The sequence below is a fragment of the Prionailurus viverrinus genome, chromosome D4 (assembly GCF_022837055.1).
Source record: "Prionailurus viverrinus isolate Anna chromosome D4, UM_Priviv_1.0, whole genome shotgun sequence".
NCBI classification, from domain to species: domain Eukaryota; kingdom Metazoa; phylum Chordata; class Mammalia; order Carnivora; family Felidae; genus Prionailurus; species Prionailurus viverrinus.
Window position 1 is genome coordinate 44,652,920 of NC_062573.1, and position 18,881 is coordinate 44,671,800.

Genomic DNA, 18,881 nt, shown 5'->3' on the forward strand with positions numbered 1-18,881 from the left:
ACATTGATTTACATCCTTCTTATTTAGCAAAAATAAAACAACACAGAAACATTTGCTGCAATTTCCAAAGAATATCCTATAATTGTCAAACACCTTGTCTTGATTGACACATAATTTGTTTCCCTGGATTAAGCCTTCCCTCTACTAAATAGTATTACTTATTTACTGAAAGCTTATTTCATTTAATCAACTGAAATATGACATTAAAGTGGTAATGCTAGATTTTGGAAATGTCCTCATTATTGAAAGTCATTATCAGATTGTGGGTAACAAATGTAATTCTAGCCTCCATGATATACTGAGTGCCTTCTATAGGTATTTGGTCCAGGATTACATATTCTGTGTACATTATCAATAAGCTTCCAACAACTCTGAAAGGTTTTATTACTCCCATTTAATAGATGAGAAGATTGAGGCTAATAGAGATTAGGAGGCTTAATGAAATATCCACAGGAAAGAAAGAGCCAGGGATTGGAACTCAGATTTGTCTAAGACAATTAAAAAAAAAAAAAAGGAACAAGATATGCTTAAGATGTGTAAAATATTAATACTAGATTAAATGTGAGAAACCAAGCATAGTGTTGGTCTGGGGGTTAAATGCACCTTATTGTTACCATGTCAATTTATGAGCTACTCTTCAGTTCTGGTAAATTCACTTCTAGTAAGTAAAGGATACCTAGACTCACATCGTATATCGGGAACATCTCCAAGAAAACCACACTCCTCTATAAAATGTAACATGAAAGAACTTCAATGCAGAGAAGCTTACACTTTTTAAAAGTTCAAATTTATTATACCTGCATATAAATTTTATTTAAGTTAATGAAGTGACTATTCCACCATAAGGATTTAATTTGTGCCAAGTATGAATTTCTTCATCCGAAGCATTTATCTGGGCACAAAAGCCTCATTTGAGCATCATGCAGTAAAGAATATTTTCTTCCTTTCTTAACAGTTCATTGGTATAAAACAGCCAAATGGTTTCTTTCACATTTAAACAAAATAAAATTCACCCCTGGGAATGAAAACAAACAGAAATTTCAATCCAAAATGGGTTCCAAAGCAAGTTATAGGCCACTGATAACAGATATTTTTAAGTAAATGCATTTTCTCATTGCAAACAATAGAATGTTTTCAGGACTGTGTTTAGTGAGCTAAGGACGGTACCAATTAAGGACTCAGAACTGGTTCAAATATGAAGGAACAAAATATAAATATTCAAATATATTCCAAACTGAATTTGTGCACACAATTCCTTATTTATTCATTTAAGCACTTCACTCCTAGCTAGTCATTTATTAATTTTGACTTAATTCCTTCTGTAAAAAATGGTAATCACCTCAATCACAAGCTAGTATTTGTGAATTATTCAGATTTTAACTCACTTATAATGAGATTAGTGTAAGCTTAAGGCACACTTTTTTGGTTTCTCATTAACACATAACAAGCCATCCAAACTCTTCCAGTTCTTAAAACCCTGATAATATCTTAGTTTCAATTGCCATAATTTAACAACCATAGAAGAAATGAATTACCATGGAAAATTAAAAGTTCTCTTTCCAGGCGTTAGCAATTTGTTGGTTCCCCACTTCCCCACCCTCCCACTTATATAATTTAAGTCCTTAAAAGAGGGAGGCATATTCAACTTATCTCTCATTAAGAATTAAAAAATTGGGCAAAACATCAATTTTTACCTCAAGGTTCTCCTCATTTTCCTCCCTAGGCAAACAGATTCTTCTGGAGACATAACGAGACTCATTCTTGGTGTCAGTGAACAAGTTTTGGGAAAATGTGGTAACTGTGTATTTAAGACTCCATAGTTCTTAAGGACAACCACTCAGGAAGCTTTGCCTTTGATTTTGGAAAAGCAGAGGGCTGTTCAGTAAAAACAGGTTACTGTATTTCTTGGAATACCTCTTGTCTTTCAAATATGGACTCATGGGCAAAGAATTTTAAAATATGAGCATTCATCTCCTTATGTCTCTCTTTTTTTTTAATTATTCAAAAGGAAACCATGAGCTCTTCACAAGACAACAGGTATAAACCATATCAACAATTCAAGCTGACAGAAAGACTCTGGGTCCTTTAGATTTTGGATCCTAAAGTGAGTATAGATTAGACAAGACAAGCAGATTTACAGCTGAAAACACGACATCATGTACTATTGGTGCACGGTTTTCCTCTCTTGCTTCAATTTGAGCATTTCAGTATTCACTGGAGCTATCTTGCGGAAGGATGTCCCCAAGAAGCCAGTGAAAGCACTTCTACATTTCAGGGACTTTTTACAAAGACCTCAAGAGGAATAACAAATTCTGAGAACACTTAAGAGGACCAAGTATAAATGCACTGTTGGGCTGCTTTTCATTTTCCACAGACACATTAGTGTAAGAGGTTCTTTCAGGAAACAACACTTGATACCAATCAACTTGCCATTAAAAAGGAAGTTACGTGAACCTCTGGACCCTGCTGTCCTCAGATGCTCACTGTCCTCATCCATGGGTCAAAATGGATGCTAAAAACCTATGATCTAGAACTGGAGTCTGTGCATCATCGGTGGTTGGTGGGGATCTTGCCTGGCATGGGGGAGAAAATTAGAGGACTGGCCACCATAGTGGGCTTCCTAAGTTCCACGTTGTCTTTCCTTTAGCTCTGTTACACTCTTTTGCTTAGAAAAGCAATTCTAGGGGCGCCTGGGTGGCTCAGTCGGTTAAGTGTCTGACTTTGGCTCAGGTCATGATCTCACGGTCCTTGGGTTCGAGCCTCGTGTCGGGTTCTGTGCTGACAGCTCAGAGCCTGGAGACTGTTTCAGATTCTGTGTCTCCCTCTTTCTCTGACCCTCCCCTGTTCATGCTCTCTCTCTCTCTGTCTCAAAAATAAATAAACATTTAAAAAAAGCAATTCTATAATTCTATTCATTTTATTCCATGTTTATATAATTATTATTTAATTATTATTTTATTCATGACAATAAAAATGAGCCTTGTTGATGTGGAAACTTTATTTGTAGGTGCTTGGTCCCAGCAAGAGGAGTCAGTTCAGCACCTTCTTCAAAAAATATCTACAGGGGCGCCTGGGTGGCGTAGTCGGTTAAGCGTCCGACTTCAGCCAGGTCACGATCTCGCGGTCCATGAGTTCGAGCCCCGCGTCAGGCTCTGGGCTGATGGCTCGGAGCCTGGAGCCTGTTTCCGATTCTGTGTCTTCCTCTCTCTCTGCCCCTCCCCCGTTCATGCTCTGTCTCTCTCTGTCCCAAAAATAAATAAAAACGTTGGAAAAAAAATTAAAAAAAAAAATCTACAGGGGTGCCTGGTGGCTCAGTCGGTTAAGTGTTGGACTCTTGATTTCAGCTCAGGTCATGATCTCATGGTTTGTGAGTTTGAGACCCCTCATTGGGCTTTGCATTGACAGCATGGAGCTTGTTTGGGATTCTCTCTTTCCCTCTCTCTCTGCCCCCTCTCCCATCTCTCTCTCTCTCTCTCTCAAAATAAATAAACTTTAAAAAATATCTACATAAAAACAAAGTAGAATGGTAGTTATCAGAGACTTGGGGGTGGAGGAATTGGGGAGATGTTATTGAAGTGTACAAACTTGTAATTAGTCGATAAATAAGTCCTGGAAATCTAATACACAGTATACCAATTATAGACAAAAACACTGTATCATAAACTTCAAAGTTTCTAAGAGAGATCTTAATTGTTCCCACCACAGAAAAGAAATGATAACTAGGGCACATGTTAGAGGTGTAAGCTAACAGAAAGTGGTATCATATTGCAATGTATAGATGCATCAAATCAATCAATTTGTTTTATTCCTTAACATTTTTATGATATATCTGATAAAGAGTTAATATCAAAAATATATGATGAATTTATACAACTAAACACCAAAAGAAAGAAAGCAAGAAAGCAAAAAAAAAAAAAGAAAGAAAGAAAGAAAGAAAGAAACCCCCCCCCCCCCAAATCTGAGTAAAACATGGGCAGAGGACCTGAATAGACATTTTCCAAAGAAGACATATAAATGGCCAACAGAAGAGATACATGAAAAGATTTTCAGGGAAATTCAAATCAAAACCATGGTGAGATATCACCTCACAACCATCATAATAACTAAAATAAAAAAGACAAAAAATAACAAGCATTGGTGAGAATGTGGAGAAAAAAGGACACTTGTACACTGTTAGTGGGAAATGTAAATTGGTACAGCCACTGTAAAAAACAGTAGGAAGTTTCCTCAAAATACTAAAAAATAGAACTACTAAATGATCCAGTAATTCCACTACTAGGTATTTACCCAAAGAAAATGAAAACACTATATCAAAAAGACATGTCTCCCTATGTTTATTGCAGCATTATTGATAATAACCAAGATACAGAAGCAGCCTAAGTGTCCAATGATAGGTGAATGGATAAATAAGATGTGATACACACACACACACACACACACACACACACACACACACACACGATAGAATATTACACAGTCATAACAAAGGATGAGATCTTGCCATCTGGAACGTGGATGGACCTAGAAGGTATTATGTTATGAAAAATAAGTCAGACTGAGAAGGGCAAATACCATATGATTTCACTTATATGTGGAATCTAAAAAGCTAAACAATGGAATGAACAAACAAAAAGTAGAATCAGACCTATAAATATAGAGAATGAGCTGATGATTAACAAAGGGAAGAGGTGGGAAAAATGAGGAAAAAACAACAAATCAATATATTGTATACTTTTAATTTGTATGATGTTCTATGTCGATATATCTCAATAAAAACGTATCTACATATAACCATGTTTATATTGTATATTCATTATATACTATATTTTGGAATAATTGAAGATGTTCTAATATGCATACCTAGTGAATGCTTTATTAACATTAATAGGTCTGAAGTATTTTAAACAAACATTTTCTGAGTATATGTTTTCTCTGGATAAAGATTCTGAATCCCAGCTTCAAACAGTCTTGAGCTCCCAGACAACCACCTATCTTGCTTATAAGGTTCTGCACAACAAGTGATGTTTAATCTGGTGATACCTGCCAGTGAAAAATCCATCTTAAACATTAAGAGTGTCTTTGACCTTCTTTGTGGCAAATTTCAGTGTTTTCCCTCCAAAATTCTAAGAATAAGGCATCTGCAACAAACACAACCACCCATGGAAAAGTACCCTTGAAACAAGGTGGGGACAGGTCTTTGGTGCTCTGGGACTTTCAAATGCATACATAAAAAAAAGACCTCTTCCTTTAATCATTTAGTTGAAAGGTCCCTGAATCTCATGCAGAATGGCCTTTTCAATTTGCGCTGCCTCTTCTGCACGTGATGCATCATGTGGCTCCAACAGATTAGTGCTAAGAGAGAGATTTATTTTTTTTTCTGAGTAGATAGATATACAAGCCAAACTATTATGACAACTTGATAAATGTAGCTTTTGAAAATGCTTTCTGTCGTAATAATACAACAAACAACAAGGAGGCATGCTGCCAAGCATCATCCATCAGTAGGTGAGCTGGCTGGGAACAGACACAGCCCTGGTGTCACACTAGTTCTTCTCAATCTGCCAGAGGCTCTAATGCGGCCAAAGGAGCCAAAAGAACAGTTGGCCTAAAACCTGAATTTTCAAAGCAATTTTAAACAGACTAGGGGGTAGCGGAGGCCCAAATTTTAAAACAGTGCCATAAATCGACGCCTTGGCTTAAAAGTGTTTCTTTGGCATAGGTAACATATTTTTGTAACCTTAGTTTTATAATTCAACACTTCTTCTCTATACTAATCTCTCATTATAAAAACATTCTGAATGCTGTGCCAGCTTGGAGACCCTGGTTTGTGTATACAGAGAGGGTTACTAAAACTTCATGTAGAGAACAAATTCACTATGAATGGAAATGATGTAGGTTTGGGGAAAACGTTCTGAGAAGACATGCCCTCTGGTTGTTTGATCTTCTCTCTACCATAGGGAACTAAGGAAATCTTCTCGTTACAGATTCTCTAGCAGCGGCTAAGCAGCTACAGAGCTGTTAAATTAAAATGTAGACCCACATGAGGATATTATAGACTGAATTTGGGAGTTTGTCTTGTGAGTGTCAAATCGGTTTATTTGCTATTATGAGTGTTTGGTATGTTCTAAATTACAACCAGAAAAATCACTGCCAATTTTTTTCCCCAAACAAGTATGATTTTACCTATCTGTGTCTGTTCTTCAAAGACTGACATGTTACAACAAAGCATTGAGTTCTCACAAATATGGACTGAGGTTATGAAAATGAGGAGTATGCTCATGCAATCAACAAAGAAAAAAGCAAGAACAATGACAATATCAACCATAATGATCATCCCCAACTTCTAATGAAGCCAGAAACTGCTCCAAGCATACTGTTCAGAAAATCTAATGAGGAAAATGTACAATAAGCAGTCTCACAGTGAAAATGAGCCCCCGTGCAGGATTTCTGGTTAGCAAGCTTTTGTATAATGCTTTCAGATTTATAGTCACCTAACACATTTATTGAGCATCCAGTCTGAACCAGTACTATGCAAGGAACTGTGAAAGATAAAAAAATGATGGCCTTTTTTTGATCCTTTTGAAGTTATAATTTAGTTGGAAAACAATCTACATCCATCCACGTAAAACACACAACAGTATAATGCATAGTCAACTACTAATGGGCATGGTCTAGATACTAAATACAAAAGGAACTGGACAAAGGGACAAGCTGGTGAGAAGAAAGTACTTAAGAAGGCAATATCTTAGGTAGAATGTCCCATATGGGCCATAAGTATCCCAAGAATGTGATGGGAGAAAGGGTTACTCAAGAAACAGTCCTATAGTAGGTTCCTGGCCCTAATATTCTATTCAGCGAATTCATCCAGCACTGAACTGAGCACCTACTATGTGCATGGCAGTAAAATATAAAACAAGAAAGATAAAACCTGTGCTCATAGATGATAGTATTGGGGGATACAGTGCCATACAAGAAACCATAACACATGCCAGTCTGTGTAAAGGTAATTCAAAGTGGTGTGAAGAGAAATGACTTATAAGTATATCAAAATGAGGCTGAAGACCACTGCTGAGTGTGTGATGAATTTTACTAGCTGGGCATGGGTGTGGAGGAACATTGCAGGTAAGAAGCTCATTAGAACAAGAGGCAGAGAGACAACAATGTGGTCAGTATTTTAAAGGATCAGGACAGTCCTGTAGCTGGCCAGGACTGTTTTCACTTTTAAAAAACCTATTTTTGGTTTCTTTTATTTGCTTTTCTCCCCTGCAGTCTATGTTTTGATCTCTGAGCCCCAGTGCCTAGTGAAGTGCCTCGTTTATGGTTAGGACTCCATAAGCATTTCTTGACAAGAGAAAAGAAGGAAGGAAGGAGGGAGGGAAGACAGGAGCGAAGGAAGGGTAGGTGGGTCAAAGTTAAAGAGAAGGCGTAGAACAGAAGGAAATGGTATCAGGATAATTTCAGGCCATGAAGAACTTTTGGTCTAATATTTGCTCTAAGTTGTGAACTCTGAAACCTGATTAAAATCTTTCTATAATAAAGTGAAGGTGAAAAGCATAAAAGGAAATGAAATAGCTACCAGAGGAAAGAAACTACATTTTTTTTACAGACATGTTTATTTCCACATATTTATTCTAAGTTGTATTTGTCACTGCGATGCATTTGCTCCCTCTGAAATATGCTGGGGTGTGGGGCAGGGGGACTGCTGCCCTTGGCTTGAGATCTGCTAGCAGGAAGGACATGCACTTTATTATACATACACACATGCCATAAGGTTTGCAAATGATCTTACATTTGCTCAGTAGCCAAAAGAGGCAAAGAATGAGAATAAAAACAAATGTGTTTTAGCAACATCAAGTCCAACTTTTCCATCTTCCCCATGAGGAAAATGTATATTATGAAACTCTAGGACTCTCACAACCTCACCCGATACAACCCTGGAGCTGGGAATTTATGAATTATTTTGGCTAGAGACAAAAGTTCTTCAATCCGCCCATATCACCCAGATGTCCGTTGTAAGATGGGGGCCTGGAGAATAACAACATTTTTCTTTAAAACCATTCATATTAAGAGCAGCTTTTGTTCCTCTTCCTATCTGGCAGCAAAATGGGTTTTGACTGCACATGTGGAGGAGAAAAGCTCTCTGTCTCAGGGTCACACATTCAATTTTAGAGTTGAAGGGCACCTTAGACATTCACTGAATATAAATATTTATTGAACACCTATTCTGTTCCAGGAACTGCCCACTTGACATCATAGATGCGACAAATTGAATCCCAGAAAAACTAAAAACCCAGTGCAGTGTCACCTGGCTAGAAAATAATGGGACCAAGATTCAAAATTAGTAGTTTGATAAAAAAATAAATAAATAAAAGGGATAGTCCACAAAATAGGTTAAAGACTCTCTCAGAGACAGTGAAACGCACTGTTATGAGAGCCAGGCTCCCAAACATGTGACTCTCTCACTAGGAAAAGATCCCAATCTTGACCTGTGAGTCCTACCCCAAAACCCAGAGGTAGGGATTGGTTATGCAGCTATTTAAGGTTGACATATGTAGTTATGGGTTTCAGCTGATGGTCACAAATGACTATGATGTTACTTAGCATTCTATACTTATTCTTTCTGTCTCCAGGTAAAGCATCCTTCCCCCAATGTATGTAATTCTGGTATCCCTTGTCTTTAGCTGTTAATATCTGGTGTCCCTTTAATTTCTCTTAATCTCTTTCTCTTCTCCTTTATCATTCCCTCCTTCCTCCTTCCTCCCCACCACCTCCCTCTCCCCCAGTGGTTGAAACTAAGCAAAAACAGTTAGGGTTAATAAACTCCTCTTTTCTGTTGCACAAATTGGACCCAAACAGAGAAATAAAAGACCTCAAGTACTATTAGGAAGCCTTTCTTTCCGCATAATGATAAATGTGGAATTGAAGGTAGAAAGATAAACTCCATTCAACGGATAAGAAATTTAATGAATTTGAAGGCAAGTGGATCCTAGAGAATTTGCATAAAATATCCCAGGCTCGGGGCATTAACTTAGTCATTCACTAACAACCTGGAGGCATTTTAAAGGGTCATACTTGTAAGCTTAATAATGGAATGGAAGAAAACTTCAGAAATCACTTAGTCCATTTGTCAATCTGGGCAAGGCTGACCTTACTATACTGACAACTGTATAACCACTCAGAAAAGTTATTCCTTTAGCTCACAGTAGTAGGGGGACAATCACCACTTTTACATCCTGACATGCTGGTGCCCAGGGCTTTCCTCCAATGCTGTAGATTGGGTCATTTCACAGAAACCTGAATGAGGAATGTAAACATTAACAAATCTCTTTTACCAGAAAATTCCTTCTTTTATTCATTACCCTAACTTCCAAAAAATCCCAGGGAGCTGAATCATTCCACTATCATCTCCTTTAATAGAGCAGCAGGGTTTTTTTAATTTATTTTCAAATTTACATCCAAGTTAGTTAGGATATAGTGCAATAATGATTTCAGGAGTAGATTCCAGTGATACATTCCCTATGTATAACACCAGTGTTCATCCGAAAAAGGGTCTTCCTTAATGCTTCTTACCCATTTAGCCCACCCCCCCCCCACAACCCCTCCAGTAACCTTCAGTTTGTTCTCTATATTTAAGAGGCTCTTATGTTTTGTCCCCTCCCTGTTTTTATATTATTTTTGCTTCCCTTCCCTTATGTTCATCTATTTTGTATCTTCCCTTTATCATATGGGTGAAGTCACATATTTGTCTTTCTCTGACTAACTTTGCTGAGCATAATACCCTCTAGTTCCATCCATGTACTTGCAAATGGCAAGATATCATTATTTTTGATTGCCTAGTAATATTCCATTGTACCACATCTTCTTTATCCATTCATTCGTCAATGGACATTTGGGCTCCTCCCATACTTTGGCTATTGTCAACAGTGAATACAGCAGCAGTTTTAACACTGGTTACACATTAAAATAATTTGGAGAGCTTTTGAAAGATGTGTTGATATCAGAGTTCCAGCTGTAGAGATTTGTATTTAATTGGCTTTCAGTGGGATATATATATATATATATATATATATATATATATATATATGATTCTAAAGTACAGCTAAGATTAAGAACCATTGCTACATATATATTACCTATTTACATAACTGGGAGGAAATTCTCTTCTTAAAATATTATATAACTACAATCAGTAGAAATTCAGTATAATCAGCAAAAACTTAATAATTTGTTAAATCCCCCAAAGCAGATGCCTGACTCCTGGGTCTTTTACCCTTAGTTATACCTAGCAACTTGCCTGATACATGATAGATATTCAGTGTATATTTATTTAATGAATGAATGAAAATTGAGGAGATTCACCCTTAGAAGGTTATATGTTTCTTAGAATTTACTCATTTCTTCTAGGTTACCCAATTTATTGGTATACTTGTTCATAATAGTTCCTTATGGTCCTTTTGATTTCTGAGGCATTTATTATAATGTCTTCTTGTTTATTTCTGGTTTTATTTTCATCTTTTCTCTTTTTTTCTTAGTCTAGCCAAGCATTCGTTGATCATATCTTTTCAAAAAAAAAAAAAAACCAACTCTTAGTTTAGTTGAATTTTTTCTATTGTTTTCCTAACCTCTATTTGATCCATTTTTTTTATAATCTTTATTATCTTCTTTTTTTCAGGATAACTGCGGGCTTGTTTTGTTCTTTTTCTAGTTCAGACCAGTAACAAATAAGAAAATTGAATCGATAATCAAATACCTCCCAAGAAAGAAAAGCCAGGACCTAACGGTTTCACTGGTGAATTTTACTAAACATTTAAAAAATAGTAATACCAATCCTTCTTAAAGTCTTCCAAAAAGTAGGAGAGAGAACACTTCCAAATGAATCTTATAAGGCCAATATTGCTCTGAAACCACAGGCAGACAAACAAATAAACTGTAAGAAAAGAAAACTATAGGCCAATATCCCTAATGAACATGGTTACAAAAATCATCAATACAATTCTACCCAATTGGATTCAATAGCACATGAAAAGCACTGTATCTATGACCAAGTAGGACTTATCTGTGAGGTGTAAGGGTGGTACAGCATATGCAAATCAATCAAAGTCATATATCACATTGACAGAATGAAAGATAAAAACCACATGATAAGCTCAACAGATGCAGGAAAAGGAGTGTAAAAAAATTCAATATCTGTTCATGATTTAAAAAACACCATTAAAAATAGGTATAAAAAGAACTTACCTCAATGCAATGAAGGTCATATTTGAATAACCACAGCTAACATCATAATCAATGGGGAAAAACTGAAAAATTTTCCTCTAAGATCCAATGTAAGCAAGAATACTCATTCTCACTACTTCTATTTAACACAGTACCAAAAGTTCTAGTCGAAGCAATTAGACAAGAAATAAAAGGCATCCAAATTAAATTGGAAAAGAATAAGATCATCTTTGCAGATGACATGATCATATATGTAGAAAAATTTAAAGATTCAACAACAAACTGTTAGAACTAATAAATGAATTCAGCAAAGTTTCAGGATACAAAATCAACATATAAAAATTGGTGGCTTTTCTACACATTAACAACAAACCATCTGAAAATGAAATTAAGTAAATCCCACTTACAACTGCATCAAAAATAATAAAATGCTTAGGAATAAACTTAACCAATTAGGTGAAAGACTTATACCCTGAAAACTATAAAACAATGATGAAGGAAATTAAAGAAGACACAGATAAATGGAAAGATAACCCTTGCTCACAGATTGGAAGAATTAATATTGTTAAAATGTTCATAGTACCCAAAGTGGTCTACAGATTCAACACACTCCATATCAAAATCCCAATGGCATTCTTTACATAAATAGGGAAACAATCCTAAAATTTATGTGGAACTTCAAAAGATCCCAAATAGCCAATGAAATCCTGAGGCAGAAGAACAAAGCTAGAGGCATCACACTTCCTGATTTCAAACTATACTGCAAAGTTATAGTAATCAAACCATTATAGTACTGCATAAAAACAGACATTTAGACCAACAGAACAAAACAAGGAGCTCAGAAATATACCCACACATATATAGTCAACCAATCTTTGACAAGAGTGCCACAATGGTGAACTCACAATTATAGTGAAAAGATACTCTCTTCAATAAATGGCATTAGGAAAACTGGTTATCTACATGCACAAGAATAAAATTGGACCCTTATTCTCACAGCGAATTAAAAAAAAAACTAAGTCAAAATGGATGAAAGACTTAACTATAAGACCTGGAACGATAAAATTTCTAAAAGAAAAGAGGGAAAAAACTTTTGAGATTGGTGTTGGCAATGATTTTTGGTCATGACACCAAAACTGCCTGTAACAAAAGCAAAAATAGGTAAGTGGGACTAGATGAAACTAAAAAGCTTCTGTACACCAAAGGAAATGATCAACAAAGTTAAAAGGCAATCTATTAATTGCCTTTGATTGGAGAAGTTACTTGCAAACCATATATCTGATAAAGGGTTAATATCTAAAATATATTAGAGACTCTTACAACACAATTGTGAAAAAACAAATAATCCAATCAAAAAATGGGCAACAAACCTGAATTGACATTTCTTAAAAGAAGAAATAGAAATGGCCAACAGGTACACGAAAAGGTACCCAACATCACCAATCATCAGGGAAGTGAAAATCAAAACCATAATGAGATATCTGCTCATACCTGTTAGAATGGCTATTATCAAAAAGACAAAAGTAACAAATGTTGGCAAGGACATAAAGAAAAGGGAACCTTTGTACACTGTTGGTAGGAACAGAAAATGGTAAAACTATTATATAACAGTATGGAGGTTCCTCAAAAAATTAAAAATATAACTACTATATGATCTAGCAATATCACTTCTGAGTATATATATCCAAAGGATATGAAATCTGGAATTTGAAAAGATATCTGCACCCATTTTCACTGCAGCATTATTCATAATAGTGAAGACATGGGAACCATCTAAATGCCACTGACAGAAGGATGGGTGAAGAAAATGTGGTATATACATACAATGGAATATTATTTAGTCTTAACAAGAAGGAAGTCCTGCCATTTGTGACATCATGGAAGAATCTGGTGGACATTATGCTAAGTGAAATAAGCCAGACAAAAAAAGACAAACACTGAATGATCTCACTTATAAGTGGAATCTAAAATAGTTAAAGTCATAAAAGCAGAGAGTAAGTATAATGGTGTTTTGCCAGGAGCAGGAGAGAAGGGAAAATGAGGAGATGTTAGTTAAAGGGTACAAAGTTTCTGTTATGCAAGATGAATCACTTTGGGAAATCTAATGTACAGTATGGTGATGATAGTTAACAATACTGTATTGTATGCTTGAAAGTTGAAACAGGGTATCTCTTAAATCTTCTCAACACATATGCACTATGTAACTATGTACATATACACAATATGTAACTATATAGGTGTGTTGGATAAATTATTTAGCTTCATGGTAGTGATCCTTCCACAATATATAAATACATTGAAACAGTAAGTTGTATACCTTAAATATATGTAGTTTTTACGTGTCAAAGATATCCCTATAAAGCAGTTTAAAAAAAAAAGAAAATTGAAAAGAAATAATGACTTCACAAGGGCTATTGAACTAGCCAAATAAAGAATTTTTAAATAAACAGAAAAAGACGGCCAAGAATTATAAATTCCCAGCATGGCTAGTAAAGGTTATGGACACCAAACACATTTCCAACCATTTTTTATTCTAATAAACAGGTTTATGGGATAAAACGGTTCCAAACATTCAGTCTTTCGACTTATTCTCCTCTCAAAAGGAGATCAGAGCTTAGGGGTGCAGGGGAGGACCACATCCCTCTAAGATATATGACCTGGACTATTAGAAGTCCTGGTAATACATTTAGATTAGGCTTTAACCCAGAAAGTAAAAGGAAGGCAACCACAAACTCTTAAACATCCTAAAATGTGAAATCTTTCCTAACACAATGAAAAGACTTCCTCATATAAATGACAAGAGTAGTCAGACCCATTCTGAACTTGTATATCTTTCTTTTAAACAAAAACTCAAGCATTTCCAATGAAAACAATGAAAACATATAACACCAGATGAAGAATAACAGATAAATCTTGCTTTGGGGTTCACTGTAGCTGAAAGTTCTAAAATGTCTTAAAACAGGTCCTATGAAACTTAATTGGATGTTTTGATAAAGATGAAATGACTTTAAAGGGAAAAAATATTTGTTTAAGAAGTCAAATCTTAATGTTAAAATTTTTCTTTGGTATTTATTATTATATGGCGTAGAAATTACTTGCTAACTAAAGCTTATATTGCTGTAGTATCAATATTTTTATGGGAGAAAAATTGTGTTTGCAATTAAAAAAATCTGAAGAGTTAGCTTAATTTCACTTAGCACAATTATTATGAAATGACAAGTTTGAATGATCTTTCCAATTACTGTGAGATAAGACTCCTTGAGGATGTTTATTTTAATTTTTCTGTATTTATATTGACAACATTCTGGCAGCCACATCCCTTTGGAACAATATCATAATCTTTTTTTAGGCACCTCCACAGTGTGATGATTTTATTTCTTGTTCATCTAATAATTTTATTCTGCTCCAAAAAATTCTATTCAACTAAGGAATTCAATGCAAAAGTTATTAACTTTAAAAAAATGCTTTCATCCTTTATAAGTAAGGCTTTTGAAATAATTTTTTTATTATTATTTTTGCTACTTGAGTACATATAGGTATGACAAGCCCTTCATTTAACCAGTTGGGATTTAACAAAATATTCTTACTCCTAATGTATTAATCTATTAATCCATACTATTTATTAGTCTTGAGATTAATTGGCCTTGCAGAAGATAAAAAATGTCACAAAAGACCTTTCAGTCTTCTTCAGGCACCAATATAAAGGTTGACACCACACTTAAGAGCATCCAGCTATCTGACTCATTGCCATTTCAAATGAACTGCAGTTTACCTCTTTGACCTTGATTTTGGCACAGACCTAATACAGTGGTACATATGACGTTACACACAGTATTCTTAAGTGCCTTATGCATCTGGAACTCCTTATGGGAAAAGTTAAATTAACCGGCTGAAGACAAAGCTAGAACTCTCAGAGACAGATCTTTAGTATCAAATTTAAAACTATATGCTTAAGTAATTTAGGTCGAAGAAGGATAGTTTCCACTAAACAACACACAATCCTAGATAAATGAGAAAAACACATTTGTTAAAAATATTACTTCAGAATATCTAATGGAGGATGTGAAGAACTGGACAGAAGCAACAGCTTCTCAAGGTAGTTGGTACATTGTCTAACTCATTTGAAATGAAGAGCCATCATAAAGTACAAGTATGCATAGTCCATTTTCTAATTAGAAAAAAAAAATAAGAGCAGACGTTATGATGCAAAAATCAAAGCAGACTTAGTGATGCGAGATTAGCAATAGTTGCATTATCAGAGTTGCTCAATGAAACCTAACATAATCTTCCAGAAATTAGTAAATGTTGTAGAAAAAAAGTGTATACGGTGCCTTCCCTTATTGCTCAAACCAGGGTTGCAAGTAAAGGCAATTATCAATAGTCTAATATCAGAAATTGGGAAAATGGAGCACTGCTTACTTTCTGTGAGCCTAGAAAAAGGATGGGGGAGAAGGCAAAGGAAGGATTCTGCTCAGTATCTCCCTGGGTCAGGGCATTTTCTCCAGCACCAAGCACTGCCAGTGAGAAGGATGAGTTTTATATTTAATGCTTATTTATATTTTCACCCTGCTTTCCCTCCACTGATTTTTATTTTCCTGCACTCTTCAAAAGATCACTCAGAGAAGATGTTCTCAAACTCATAAAGTTAACCAAGCCTCTTCCCAGTCTCCCCATCCATCACAGAACATAATTAACTCCAGAAGTTGAGTAGTTGTCATTTATTCCATAAAATCTGAGTATTTTAGCTCCTTTTTACAGTTCTATCATATTTGGAACAGAGTAATTATTAGCTGACAGACTTAAAAATATCAGAGCTAAAAGTGAGAACAGGACTGGAAAATCAGTCTGGAAAATTAATTCAGCAGGTCAATGGGATTCATTTAGGCTGAATTTGAGTGCTTACCGTTAGACTACAACACACATTCCAGTTACTTGTTGGGCCTCTAAGGACATGTACATTCATAACCTGTGATCTTTCTCAAGAGTATAAGGTGCCCACATTAAATGTGGAGTGGAGATGAGAGAAAACCCGTTAAGTTCATTAGCCATTAAAAAATGAACAAGAGGGGCGCCTGGGTGGCTCAGTCGGTTGAGCGTCCGACTTCGGCTCAGGTCATGATCTTGCAGTCCGTGAGTTCAAGCCCCGTGTTGGGATATGTGCTGACAGCTCAGAGCCTGGAGCCTGCTTCAAATTCTGTGTCTCCCTCTCTCTCTGACCCTCCCCCATTCATGCTCTGTCTCTCTCTCTGTCTCAAAAATAAACACTAAAAAAAAATTAAAAAAAAAATGAACTGGGTTATTTGTTTTTCGGGTGTGGAATTTGGTGATAAAGAAATTGTGGCTTATATACACAATGGAATACTACATGGCAATGAGAAAGAATGAAATATGGCCTTTTGTGGCAACGTGGATGGAACTGGAGAGTGTGATGCTAAGTGAAATAAGCCATACAGAGAAAGACAGATACCATATGGCTTCACTCTTATGTGGATCCTGAGAAACTTAACAGGAACCCATGGGGGAGGGGAAGGAAAAAAAAAAAAAAGAGGTTAGAGTGGGAGAGAGCCAAAGCATAAGAGACTGTTAAAAACTGAGAACAAACTGAGGGTTGATGGGGGGTGGAAGGGAGGGGAGGGTGGGTGATGGGTATTGAGGAGGGCACCTTTTGGGATGAGCACTGGGTGTTGTATGGAAACCAATTTGACAATAAATTTCATATATTAAAAAAAAAATGAACAAGAGGGCCACAGATAACCACTCATGGTAGGTTGGTGGTCCTGCCCCTCTCCCCATTGTTTTAGCTTCTTCTCCAGCCTAGTATGAGTTTACCTAATGTATTTTTTTCAATATTTGAAATTCAAATAGGGACATATAGTCAATATGCTTATAATTTTAGATTTTACATTTTACTTTTCCAATTCATTATGAGTAGATGATAGATGATATCTTCTATAGTATCTTAATAAAATCCTAACAATTGGAGCCTTAATTTACTAGGTGACAAAACTGGTAAGTGTGAATTTCACATAACTGATGTTATATGATGTTATAATATATTTGATGCTTTGCCGAATGACAGAGTTCTACCTGTGATTGTACTTATCCCTTAAGTTGCTTGTCAGTCTCTTACTCCATACAAGATTCTCACAATGTAGCATTCACATCAACGAGCCCGTATGAAAGTTCCCACACACTCCTTACCAGCTTTGTGAGACACATGTTTTGGCTCACCTCTATAGCATATTCAAGCACGGTAATTCGAGAAAACTGTATAATAGGAACATTTCAAATCTGTACATTTTGGCTTTACTGATGTATGTTTGTTATCAGTTATATCTTGCAGTGCTATCACCATGCAGCATCATGTAGTACAGATGTAGGGAGGTTTTGATATTTGAGACGAAGAGAAGAGGTGAATCATAAAAATGAAAGGTGTAGTTTTTTCTGGTCAGCTCGGGGACCTCGTTTGTTATGACACTGGCCTCCAAAGATGACAAACAAACTTGCTAGTGGATGTAATCCAATAGCTCCATCTTCTGAGTAGAACCAAACACCATAATGGCTAAGTAACATAATTAATCCGGTTTCTTGCAAGACAAGCCCTTTGGCCAGGTTTCCCAGGGTACACCATTTCCATTAGGATCTGCCTGGAACCAAAATGGTCTCTAGTTATCATGGATTCGGTGAAGGAAAATCTATCTGTCAGACCATGTGCGGGACTGGGGGGCACAGAAAAGAGTAAGACGTTGACCCTGATTTCAAGAAATTCTCTCATTAGAGTAAGCTGACATTTTTCTGAACCTGTATCTCACCACTTTGTGCTGTTTCATTATGAAAAGTCTAGAAGAATCAGCAGATATATATAGATAGATATTTTCTTCTTCTGTTCCACGTTCTATAGTACATAGTAATTTTGATCAAACCTCTTAATTGTCACATGTAACACTCTTCACTGTCAAATAAAAACCTCTCATTAAAAATATTACTATTGTACTTTGTATTTTATAGTTTGAAGAAAAATCTAGTCATAGACCACACAGATCAAGAAACAGTTCTGACTTATTATTATTTGAAGTAGACTGCCATTTTAATGCCTCAGGCCTTTACTTTCAGCTTAGAAACCATTAGCCACTCTCCACCTTCACCACTGCTCTCATTCCCATGCCAGGTTCCCAAGAAGTTTCTGTTTTCCAAACCTCCTTATATGCAAACTTCATCATTCATTGAACTGAATAATCTCAGGAAACTTCCAGACATCCAAGAAATCCAAACAAATATACCACTTATTTGCAAAATGCTTGATAACATTGGAATCCAACATAAACTTAATATGTTGTTAATGTTAATATTGTTGCTATTCTTGTCACTAAAATTTAAGGGGATCCAAAAAGTGCCATATATTATGGTCCATTTCTACTTATAAATCAACCTTCTAGTTCTAATATGAAAATAGACAACATTTCCTCTGTAAATGAGATAAATTCTATATCACTTATCATATAAGAGTATATAAATAACCTAGCTGGAGATGCACATATTTAATTCTTTGTACCTTTCTTCCATCCAGATTTGTGTGCAACAAAATGGTCTTAATAACCCCAACCACAAAAGTATGCATTGAACCTACTACATATGGGCCTTACAAACTCCCTACCATCTGGGAT

General features: G+C 35.8%; 1 protein-coding gene across 3 annotated transcripts in view; it reads right to left on the reverse strand.

Annotated features, from left to right (window-relative positions):
* ADAMTSL1 (ADAMTS like 1) overlaps nucleotides 1–18,881 on the reverse strand; it is an 888,150-nt gene that overhangs the window by 329,095 nt on the left and 540,174 nt on the right. The window lies entirely within an intron of this gene.